Raw genomic sequence first — 13,178 nt, forward strand, 5'->3', positions numbered from 1 at the left:
AATTATAGTAATGTATTAAATAAAATGGTGACTCCTCCATTAAAAATATTTCTCTGGGATAAATGATACTTCTATGTAATCATATTAAGCTCATATTCCAAAAATATGTTTTACATCATTGCAAAATATTATATTGAGTCTAGAATATACCAGAAGCTTTCCATTAGTCCCATCTTAAGCACAGATGGGCTTCTTTAAACTCTACATATTTGATATGCCTACAGGTGACTTTCATAAAATCCTATCAATATTGCTTGTTTACTATACTTAATAAAGTGTTTAGTTAATTATATAGAAGAATATTCATTCTTTTGTCTGCTTAAAGGGTGATACCAAATTGCTTAATATTTTAGCAATACCATTAGGGAGTTTACATATTTTTCATTATTCTAAGGGTGCTCCAAGGGGTAAGTTATTGTAAGGAGTGCTGCAGAGGTGAAAAAGTTTAAGATCAGGAGGAATTTTTGCCCTAAGATCTTTAAAAGTTGATGTTAAAACATGTGTATACATTGTATTTGAGTGGTAGATATGCATCTCATAATTTTGGAGACCTTAAGGAAAGTAGATGGAAAGAGTATGATAGAAAGGATGTAGTCATTTCTGACGTAGCAGAAGAATTCTAAAGTGAACTTTCTTGTAATTTTTTCCCGTAACTTGTGCATTAGAACAAGAGACTCACTGAGTCCTAATTATTAAAGAAGGGGCAAAAGGTGGAATAAGCAATTTAGACTCTAGAGGAAACTAACCTTCCTGCAAAGGAAGATGAGCAGGTCACATATTGTTTAAAAGGGTATGGTGCTATTAAAACTAATAAGAAAATTTAAAAACATCTCAGAGTAAAAGGGCAATATATAAAAATCAGACGTATTCTACATATTAGTAACACACAATGGGAAATTGTATTTTAAATCTTTCTTTTTATGATATGAATACAAACAAGGACTACTTAATTATTAATATAAAAAATATATGAAAGACCGTTACAGAAGGTACACAGAAAATTACAGAACATTGCTGAGAACATTTAAAGAAGACCAGAATAAATTGAGAGATATACTATGTTCATGGATTAGATCACTTGATATTATTAAAATGTAAATTCCCTCCAAATTGATCTGGTGATTAAATGTAATCTAAATTAAAATCTCCGCAGAACATGGCATACTGATTCAAACTTATAAGTGCAAAATATTTCTAGAATAACCACAACCATTTTGAAAAAATAAAAGGAACAAAATTGGAGGATTTATGCTACCTAATTTCAAGATATGAAACTATAAGCCTCTGACATAAGCTTGTGACCTTCAAGTCATAGGACTTCAGTAGCTATAAAATGTCTGTCCTACCTCTGAGCATATAGAAGGAATCAAATAAAATAAACACTGAGAGTATTTGGAAAAAAAAGTCAAGGCATTGTGGTATTGGCATAAGTCTGAACATATAAATCAATGAAACAGAATATAGAGGCCAGAAACAAGCACACATAGACCACTGACTTTAGAAAAACCATGAAAATACGTTAATGAAGACAGTATAAACTTTCCAACAAAGGATATAGGAACAACTGGATATCCACATGAAAAAAATAAATCAAACCGATCACACACCATACTCAAACCAAGCACATCACACCATATTCACAAATTAACTTTAAATGGGGCATATACCTTAACTGTATCCTTAATAGAGCATAGGCCTAAACTAAAAGATCTTGAAAAAATATATAGAAAGAATTCTTTGTTAGCTTGGGACAGGAAAAAAATTTCTTAGGCAGGATTAAAAAGCACAACTTAAAAAAATACGATAAATTGATAAAATGGATCTTGGCTAAATTAAAACATTTTGCTCTGTAAAAGATATTGTTAATAGAAAGAAAAGACAAACACAGACTGGAAGAAAATATTTGCAAATCATATAACTGATAAAGTACGTATATCCAGAATATATAAAGAACAGCTAAAAATTAACAATGAGAAAACAAACCCGATTTTAAAACAACAAAATACAGATGACAAATAAACATATGAAAAAAGTTCAACATCATTAGTCATTGGGAAATCACAAATTAAAACCACAATGAAATGCTGTTTCACTGAAATATACACATGCATAGAATGGCTAAATTTTAAAAGACTGATAATATCAAATGTGAATGTAAAATGGAACAACTGATTTGGCAAACAATTTGACTGTTTCTTATACAGTTATACGTATACTTATCAAATAACCCAACAACTCCATTCCTAAGTGTTTATCCATGGAAAAAAAAGCAGGTACACAAAAAGACCCGTAGACAAATATTCATCGCCAGTTTAGTCATAATAGTAAAAAAAAAAAAGGGGAAAACAATCCAAATTTCCATCACCAAGTGAGTGAAAGAGACAGAGGATACTCAGGATACTCAGCAATAAAAAGGGATGATACAGAAAACGTTATGCTGCGTGAAAGAAGCCAGAAGCGAAGTGTACATTTATATGAACTCTAAAGGGCAAATTTAATGTATTGTGAGAGGAAGCAGATTGGTTGCCTAGGACAAAGAATGCAGAGGAGTGGGTGGGGCAAAAGAGAGAGAGCAAGAGATTCTGCCTTCCCTGATATGATTCTGGCCTTCCTATTGAACCAACATTGTCTGCAGGCTCCCTTATCCTTTAGGATGAGAAGTCTCATTCTCAGGAGTCTCCTCAGACTTTAATTAATCTGCTCTACAAGCTTTCTAGACATATCCTAGATAAGTTTAAATTCCAGCAGTGAATGCATATTAAATTCAAACTGGAATACCATTAACACAGTTACATAACAGTGTTTTACTTAAGAGAAATATCCCAGGACACTGTGAACGTTAGTTTGAGTGAGCATTAAAGTGCAAGGAGGGGCTGGCCCCGTGGCATAGCAGTTAAGTGCACGCGCTCCGCTGCTGGTGGCCCGGGGTTCAGATCCCCGGCGCGCACTGATGCACCGCTTGTCAAGCCATGCTGTGGCGGCGTCCCATATAAAGTGGAGTAAGATGGGCATGGATGTTAGCCCAGGGCCAGTCTTCCTCAGCAAAAAGAGGAGGATTGGCATGGATGTTAGCTCAGGGCTGATCTTCCTCACAAAAAAAAGAAAAAAAAAAGTGCAAGGAAACCTACCACATAGTAGAGCGACAAGTTTCAGTGAAAAGACTGTGACCAAACAAGTGTGTACAAAGAAGAGCTTTGGAGGGAGAGCAAAGGAGATCTCCTAAAGGAGGGAGAGGGGATGTGTGTTGCAACAACTTTCAAATTCTAATACTCTAACTCCATATTAATATTTTAAAGTAAGTTTCTACTATAAAGATTAAAGTTTTGGGAATATTGCAGATTATATATGAAGAGCAACTTCTGTCTTAATTTCTATGGTCTGATTTGTGTTGACCTATATTTGATATTAGTAGGTTCTATCAGATAGAAATTGCGGTAGATTCCTAAATGCATAAAACCATTAAAATAATTCTACCTAGGGTCTGGCCCGATGGCGCAAGCAGTTGAGTGTGCGTGCTCTGCTGCAGCGGTCCAGGGTTCTCCAGTTCGGATCCCGGGCACGCACCGACGCACTGCTTGGCAAGCCATGCTGTGGTGGCATCCCATATAAATTGGAGGAAGATGGGCACGGATGTTAGCCCAGGGCCAGTCTTCCTTAGCAAAAAAAGGAGGAGGATTGGCAGATGTTAGCACAGGGCTGATCTTCCTCACACACACAAAAAATAATGATAATAATTCTACCTAGAATAATCTGGAATAGCATGTCTGTAATAAGATGCGCAGATAAAATTGATTTCTAAATAATAAAAACAAATCTCTGTTAACAATATTAACATGTCACAGGATTTTTGTGCTAATAACTCCCAAATAAAACTTTTTTCCTTTGCTGGTGTAATGTGTTTTCTAATTCTTTCCTCTAGTACCCAAAATTCAATGAAAACATGCATGTATCACCTGACCTTTCTTCCTGAAACCTCTGCGTTGCCTAATTTTGTCCTTATCATCATTATTGTCATTAGCTTACCATTTTACTAATTTCAATTTAAACCACCTGTTATTTTCCAAATCCTATTGTTTTAATGTCATATTTTTTAACTTTCCCCTTTCTTTTATCATCATCAGTAAAGCACTCATTATAGTATCCTTGCCTTCACATAATTAGTTCTCAAAATTCACCTTGTCTGGTCATTTCTGTCTAAAGTTTGTCCTTAACTTTCTTCGCAATTATTTTGTATGCTCACTGTTTGGGCCCAATTACTTTTCTTCCTGAAATTCCATCAATGACAAATTGTTATCATTTAGATTAAATGCAATCTTCTGTCAGTAAATGTCAAGGACCTTCTTCACTCTTATACTTTATATCCTCTTCCATATTTGACTTTTAAAAACCCTACTTTATACACAATCAGCATGAAGCTTCCTTTCAAGGTGAGTACTCATGATCTGTCTCATCATCCATCTGGGTTGCCTCCTTCATGAAATCATTCCTCATTAGGACTAATTCCTCGTAATGTGGCCACAGTGAACTGACAGTGCTGACTTGGACTGCTCAGGATTTGGCTGATTTGGTCTGATCCTTGGCAGCTCTGACAGAAATTCAAAACTTGAGCAGCCTTGGCAAAGTAGAAGCAGCAATTTACAGCTTAGTCTGGAAATAGTTTGGAAGTTGTTAGAAAAAATTCCTTTGTTAAGACTTGCTCATATAAAACAAAACAATTAAATTACTTACAAAGTTTCAGGTCTGATTTTTGGTTTTCAGTGTGTATTTAGTTTTAAAGGCAATATTCTAATTAATTTGGTGTAATTTTCTTTTTTCCCACTTGTCCTCTTCTCTTCCTTTAGCCCTTTTTCATCTTTATTCAACAGAATATGGGCTGAAAATGTGTCCTCTTATACTACTTCTAGATGTATTTCTGTTTTAGCTCATAAGATGTCTTTCTGCTTTATTTCTACCACTCATAAGGAGTGGTAGAATCTTTTGTTTGTTTGTTTGTTTGTTTTTGTTTTTGTGAGGAAGATCAGCCCTGACCTAACATCCGAAGCCAATCCTCCTCTTTTTTTGCTGAGGAAGATTGGCCCTGGGCTAACTTCCGTGCCTATCTTCCTCAACTTTATATGGGATGCTGCCACAGCATGGCTTGACAAGCGGTGCGTTGGTGCACGCCCAAGATCCGAACCTGTGCACCCTGGGCCGCCACAGTGGAGCGCACGCACTTAACCGCTTGTGCCACTGGGCTGGCCCCAGGAGTGGTAGAATTTTAAAAGGCATTTCATATAGTTTTCTTTCTCTTTCTGTCACAAATGAAATAATGGTTATAATGGACTGAATGTTTGGTTCCCCCCAAATTCATACGTGAAAACTTACCCCCCAGTGTGTCTGTATTTGGAGATGAGCCATCTAAGAAAGTAATGAAGGTTAAGTGTCATAAGGGTAGGGCCCTGATCTGATAGGATTAGTGCCTCTATAACGGATGCCAGAGAGCTTCCTCTCTCTGCCAATCTCTCTCCCCACACCGAGGAAAGGCCATGTGAGCACACAGCTAGAAGGTGGCCATCTACAAGCCAGGAAGAGAGGTCTTACCAGAAACCAACCATGCTGGAACCCTGATCTTGGATTTCCAGCCTCCAGAACCGTGCGAAAATAAATTTCTGTTATTTAAGGCACCCAATCTGTGGTATTTTATTATGGCTGCCCAAGCAGACTAAGATAGTGCCTAAATTCCTATAGGAAAGCCATTGAAGTCTCTTGATTACCTAGGCTAAACTACAGAGAGGACCCATTCAGCCTCGTCCATGGACACACCTAAGGAATCTATAAGATCAAAGTATGCTAAGCAGAACCAAGCACACACAGAAGTCTTGACATTAGCATACAGGTGACAAGGCAAGAAAAGAAGATTAAAGGAAAAGCATAGTGAGCAGAGAGAGAGAGAGTATTTTTACTGCTATTTGATGAAGGTCACAAGTTGATAATGGTCATGCTGACTGGAGTTCCTCTCTGCCCCATCTACTCAACAACTTCATTCACCCGACTCCTTTCACAAATCCCCCATCAGACAGGCCTAGGCATTTATAAATCCTTGTTACACAGGCACTCTTCTGGTTCCCTAGAGTTTTTTGGAAACTCTTTTTAGACAAGTAAGAATTGGCAAACAGAAAATGAATTGGCTGAGGTCTGTGTCCTTGCTTTGTGGAAATTAGCACAGTAAGTTGCTCAGAGGTGTTCTCACTGGGTGTTTCTTGATAAGAAAATACAAAGTTGTTTACATACAAGGAAGTATAAGCAAATGATTTTATTGTGACAAAGTTTAGAGATATTTAATTCAGTACATGTGAGCTTGCTGAGAATTTTTGGTAAAATACTATAGAGCGCAACTAACTTTGTGCACTGCAGGGTCCCCGGGGAGCTTTAAAGATATTTGAATACTTTTTCCCTGTTCATCGGTTTCTTGAGTGTTTTTCTGTTTGTAAGAGTCCAGTCTTTTTTCACTTATCTCAATTAATTCTCTTCAATGTCCTTGTGGGTTTGAGCTTAGGTCATGAATTTTTTCCTTTTATGAAGCATTAGTGTCTGCCTTCCTGTAGGACACAGCCTAGAAAAAGACATGGTACCGATGATCTCCAGGAAAAAAGTACTTTGAAAACACATAAAGGCTTGGTGGAATTATTTAAATATTGATATATATCTTTAAAAAAGATATTAAACATAATTTACTACAAAAGTAACTTAGATTAACTGGATACTTTTTTATGCATTACTCTCTCTTGGAACACAAGCAAATTCTAATTGGTAGCTTATGTAGTTTAAATTTCAAGAAGCAGTAAAAATTGCTTTTTTATTCAAGACATTTTATTGCTTATTTAGGTTCACAGTATATGAATAAACAGTACAATATTGTACCTTGCGAATAAGGAATTTTAAGATAAAAATATGTTACAAAATTAAAGTACAAAATTCTTGACTCTAGGAATGTTCACAATAATGTGTCAGTGTTCCTAGTATGTAGAAATGCAAGTAATGAAATAACTCAATTTTAGTATTACCATCTCAGGCTTATTGTTCTTGCTGGAAAATAGCTAGATGAAAAATAAATTTTATCTAGGGATACAAGAAAAATTAGCATATATTTTTGCATAATTTTCCAGAGGGAAAAAAGAAAGCAAGATAACAGTCTTAACTCAAATTCAAAGAAGGTTATAACTGATTTAATTTTCAAAGGTGTTTCTAGCAAGTGTCACTTCTGGGCTGGGAGGATATAAGAGAATAAGGTAAAGAATATTAAAATGTTTAATTAGAGTTCACTGGATTAAGTACTCATTTATTCAAGGAAAAGTGATACCAATCATTATGCTACATTTTTTCTTTCATCTTCCTGGGATGCAGATAAAGTTAACCCTGGAACAATATTATCAGTGAAGTCAGCTCTGAATGTGCACTCTCTGCCTAACATGGTCACACAGAAATTAGAACCATCTTCATGTGTCATTTCTTTAGTAGATGAGATGGAAAATTAATTTAGAAACAAAATTACATAAAAGGTTGTATTCAGCCCTATTTTATTTTATGTTAATATTTAAAAAATAATTTAATTCCTTCTACGAATAAATATTTTTATCTGAATTATGTCAAGTTTTATAGAAGACATTTCATCTATTTTTCTATGATGATTCTTTGTCAATTTGTAATTATATAATCACACTAAATTTGTTAAATGTTTTCTGTCATAAGTTTAGTAAAGCAAAGAACACAAAAATATACTTTACCTTTTTAGTAGCCTTTTGCAGTGTCTGGATGAATTTCCTCCTGTTGATGAGATTTTACAAAGAAAATTAGTTTGAAAGAAGACAGACTAAGTGGTAAATACATCATACAAGAATAAACATTCTTAATTGAACCTGTCACTTGAAACTGGTAGCCAAGAAAATTCACTTATTCTGTAATACATCATAACTTATATGTGATCATATTGACAGATATTTTCTGTAAGTAGGAGAGAGCTGAAGGGCCATAGTCTAAGATGAGATGGATGAGATAAACAGTAATTTGTTATGACAAGAAATATCATTATTGTATTAAAGCTGTTCTACAAAGGGTAAATTGCTGTTTACATTGATATTGTCTCTCACAATTTGGATGATGATAAATATGTCAATAACAACCAAGTGAAAATAAGGAGAAATTATCAGATATATATGACGAGGCTTGCAATATTTTAGTTAAGTGGCATCTTATTGGCTATAACTCATCCAAAACAAATGGTAAAATGTCAAAGAACTAAATATCAATAAAATAGACCTCTTGCAAAGTCTTCCTGACTTAAAATTTCTTTATTAGTCTATTGAATCCTTGATTTTTTATTTTTCTTCTTTTTGATTTGCTAACCACATTATATTCCCCTTTCAATAATGAACACTCAGCACGGGAATCTAAGACAATTTCCTTTACTGTCACCTACAAGCCCATCCCCCCACCCATAGCACATATATGCAACTCAGAGACTGTGAGGGAAATGGGCGAGGGGATACACTTGTCAAAAACTTCAAGTGCCCTTGAAAATTTAAGAAAGGAGTTTTCCATAAGCCAAAAAGTTCAAAAACTTCCTGTGCCTCATGATTGTGATCTGAATGAAGAAGCACTTAGACCTAACTACAAAACCCTTAATTCTGAGACAAATAGCATCCTGAGAAGTGAGTTGAAAGGATTGTGGCAAAACTCACTAACCCCCATTTGAAGATTGTACGTCTAGAAAGAAATGTGAGTCATGAGGCTGATGGTGAGCCCTAACCCTGGGATCCCTTTCCCACTGAGGGTTAGAAAATATGACAACAGTTTCCTTGAGGGCCCTTGGATTTCTCTGCAACTATGATAACAGAAAACTTGGAATGGTGGGTCTTCTCCCTTGTTGACGGGCAGACCTCCACTGAAGCATCTGTATATAACACACAGAAGATACCAACACAGTCAGACAAGTTCCTGGCTCTCTTTGCCTCCAGATTACACTGGAGTGTCTTTAACAAAACTCAATCTAAGACGTAAATTTATATCAAATATCCATTGAAATTAACTTAAAGAAAAAGATGTTAAAAGCAGTGAGATTGTAAAGGTAAACAATGAATGTCTGCTTATAGAAAAACATGGAGCCTGAATCAACCCCCCCGCATTTAATATTGGTAGTATTGTACAGCAGCTAAGTGCATAACTCTTCAGATAAACTATGTTCAAAATCTGGATCTTCCAACTTACTAGCTGGATAATTATGGGAAATATAGTTCACATTTTTTTGTCACTGTTTCCTAGTGTATTAATGTCATGTATTTCTTTGCTGTTTGTCAAAAAACGAAACAAAACTCTAAAACCCACACTGTCCTTCATCTGTGACCGTGTTATATTAATACACACAAGCTTAACACATTCTTCTTTTGTTCCATTTCCTACCTAGCTCCAACTCCTGAAACCATTGCACTATGTTCTATGGAATGTGTGCTCCGTCAAAGGCAGCATCACTACTTCCCCAACCTCTTTTCTCAAAATGATCATCATATTGCTCCAAAATAAGCCACCATTTGAAATAGATGCAGGTGAAAAGTGATCCTACTTTCCCCGACAGCTATCTCCGTTTTTGTTGTTGCTGTTCCTTGATGCAATGAAATATCTTGAAAAAGTTAACTGCATCAATGATGTCTAATCCCTTTTCTCTCCTTCTCTCATTAGTCCACTTGAATCAGGTTTTCACCATATCATTCCACTGAAACTGCTTTTGTCAAAATCAGCAGTGACTCAGCATTACCAAATATGATGTTTGATTTTCAGTCATCTTATTTGACCAATAAGTAACATTTTAAACAACTTATCACTTGTTTTTGACATATTTTTTCAATTGGCTTTTAGGACACCCTACTTTATTTCCTAACACATATTTTGTCCCTTCTCCATCTCCTCTCAAGCTTCTGCGCTTCTTTCTTAGTCCTCTCTCTTATCTTCTCTATACCCATAGACTACCTTGGTGATTTCATCTGATATCATGGCTTTAAATACTATGTATATGCCCAAACTCCCAGACCAGACCTCACTTCTGAAATCCAAACTAATATGTATAACTTTTAATTTAACAGTATTACCCTTTAGATGGCTAAGACACCTCAAACTCAGAAAGACCAAATCCAAAATTCTCATCCCTTTCAGTTCTTCTTAGCTTACAACCTTCCTCAGGAATTGATGGCAACTCCATCATTCTGGTTTCTTAGGACAAAACACTAGTAGCCCTCATTAGCTCTTTGTTTTTCTCACAACACGGATCTAAACCATCAGAAATGCTATTGATTCTACTATCAAAATATGTCCCAAATCTTACCGCTTCTCACTACCTCTAGTGCTCCTACATTGATCCAAGCCATTGTCTTGATTATTGAATTAGCTATACCTTCTTCAAGTAAGAAGCAAAGTAATGTCAATATCTATTCTCAACACAGTGGTCAATGTGCTACTTTAAAAAAATAAGTCAGATCATGTCGCCTTTCTGTAAAACCCCTGTAATTGGCTCTCAGTTTCACTCAGAGTAAATGTCATTATCCCATCAATGGCCTAAATGTCCTCATATTTTGGGGGCTCTGTTACCTATTCGTCCTTATTTCTTACTACTCATTTCCTACAACTCGTCTTAAATTAGTTGGAAATGAGAACTTACACACTTTGGTTTTATACAATATCTATGGGGGTGGGGGAGGGGGATTGTCAGTGAATAATAAAAAGTGTCTAATGTGGCTATTTCATGATTAAGCAATTCTACTGGCAAATAGCCCTCTGCCAAATGGGCACCATAGCTACCTGAGGAAATGTGAGCCTGATTCCTAGACAGATTTTGGTAACCTATTTAACTCTAATTATTCTGCATTAAGCTCATAAATGTTCTTGGATAAGGCCGAGTGTGTGTGTCTGAGAGTGACACAGATGGATGAAATCATGTTTATACCTGAGTATACTCTGAACTATACACTGGCATGCATGTTATGTGTTGTATAAACGAGATTTATGTATTACACCTGACCCAGTAAGTTCATCTCTAGCATATATTCAAATATCCTATGTATAGAGAATTCACCTAGTCTTATGTCTGAAAGGAAGTCTTGGCCTAGAGGAATAGAGTTATGCTTCTAAAAGTTCAAGTGTAGCCCTCATTTTCACAGCTGATATCTCCTACACTGTATCCCTATTGGCTAGATACAAACTCCTAGACACTTGCACCTCTCTTTGAGAACATTGCTGATCTCCCCAAAGTTGATCTTAAATGTACTTTCTTCCTCGGTGTCCTTAAATAAGTAAGCATATTTGACTTACACAGGTAGTTTCTGGCCTAGGTTTTCTTTTAGTTCTTTGCTACTATTTAATTTCTCACAATTATTTTCATCAAGAAAAGGGATTTATGCAAAAATTCCCAAATTATTTTAACAATTTTCCTTGGAGAGTGAACTGGAATAATGAAAAGAGACAATATTGTGGTGACTGTTTTAGATGTATGTGTTGAGATAGACTATGTTTATAGACAAGTAACAAGAGAAAAAAATCTATCAAATATGTAGGAAGACGATTCTTTTAGTAACTATTAATTGGGGAGGAAAAAGCTAAAAATAAAAAAGGTGAAAATTTTATGGTGGCTTTGTGTGGTATACTGTATTATTTACTAAGTATTCTCTATTAAATACTATAATAGTACATTTATATTAACATATTATTGGTACCATGTTAATAATAAATTGAAACTATTTCATTCTCCTATGGGCAGGAAGCAGACTGAGAAAGCAGCTGTTCTTGCTCCTGTTTTACTGTCTAGTGTCCCCTACAGATATATCTGAGGAGTGTAATGGGAAGTGAAGTTCTTCCCAGAAGGCAGAACCAAAGCCATGGAGGACTGGGGAGTTACTCCCAAGGAGCAGAAAAAGTATTACATAGACAAAATATTAGAGAGTCATTTCTCTCTTGACTCCAACATTTAAGTGAGTGAGGGCCAAATAGGTTATTCCTTTATACAATAAATAGGTAAGAGCTGTTTGATTTACATAAGATTCTCATTTTGAAGTGGGATTCAATGCATGTTTTGTTAAATCAGACTGGTTAGTGAGCAAGGCACAAGACTCTATTCTTTCCGTTATTGAAATTGAGTTGGAAACTCATGTTTAACACTAACGGGCAAATTTTCTCCAAGATCTACTACAGAAAAATAGAAAATACTTTTTGAAGTAGAGTAAGTATTAAAATTGAGGGCAACTTTTGAATTGATAAAAAATGTTCAAAGACTGTGAGGACCAAAACCATGCCTTTTATTCAGTCTTTGAAATAATCTTTGCAAAATTTCCCACTCATGTGCTCCAATGACAACATTCTGAATTAACCAAGGACAGTTTATCATGTTTGACTGTCTATTTGCTAGTTTGCCCTGTGTGGGTCCAAATAACAGAAAAAAATATTATCTTGACCTTAAATTCAAAGAAAAATGACCAAAAATGAAGATAATGTTAATAGGCAGGCAAAGGGCTGACTTGTTGTCTTAAACACAGAAGATGGACCAAGATTTAGAAGGGTTATAATAATGATTATTTTGGGGGATGTGTGAAGTTTCAGCATCCAAATAGTGGTATAAAAGAGGTGATGAGATCCTAAACCTTCAGTTGAGATCCTAAACCTCAGAATTATATTATATTATATAATATTATGTTCTATATATCATAGAAATGATAATTAAGGCCATGGTAATAAATAAGATCTTCAAGGAATATTATATATAAAAGAAGATAAGAGAGTCAGAAACTTTGTCATTTGAATGATAGGTTCATATAAGAGAAACCTGAAAAATAGTTTGAGAAGTAAAAGTCAGAGTGTGCTATCATAGAAACCAAGGAAACAGTATTTAAAGAAAGAGGAAGAATTAACAATGTGAAATAGCACTGATAGTTAAAGGAAAATCAAACTAACAGCGACCCTGCTGAGGGCAAATTCCTTGAGGTGGTGAGGGTTGAAGTCAGACAATGGAGGATTGAGGAATTATCAGTAGTTGAAGAGATGGAGAAAGTGACTGTAGATAAATTTTAAAAATAATTTTGCCTAGGAGAGGGAAAAGAAAAAAAAAAGGAAACAGCTTCAAATAATGCCTTTCTTTTCATTTATTCTTTCACACAGGACAGACT

At 35.4% G+C, this 13,178-nt stretch overlaps 1 long non-coding RNA gene across 1 annotated transcript in view; it reads right to left on the reverse strand.

The window, feature by feature from the left end:
- Positions 1 to 6,286: 6,286 nt before the first annotated feature.
- Positions 6,287 to 13,178, reverse strand: part of LOC147914539 (uncharacterized) — a 68,391-nt gene continuing 61,499 nt past the window's right edge. The window contains exons 3-4 of the long non-coding RNA XR_015555265.1: positions 7,764 to 7,803; positions 6,287 to 6,592 (exon numbers count right to left, since the gene is read on the reverse strand). This is a non-coding gene — a long non-coding RNA (uncharacterized LOC147914539). The remainder of the gene's footprint in view (positions 6,593 to 7,763; positions 7,804 to 13,178) is intronic.

Source organism: Ceratotherium simum, chromosome 19 (genome assembly GCF_057802395.1).
Source record: "Ceratotherium simum simum isolate JZ-2026a chromosome 19, ASM5780239v1, whole genome shotgun sequence".
NCBI lineage: Eukaryota > Metazoa > Chordata > Mammalia > Perissodactyla > Rhinocerotidae > Ceratotherium > Ceratotherium simum.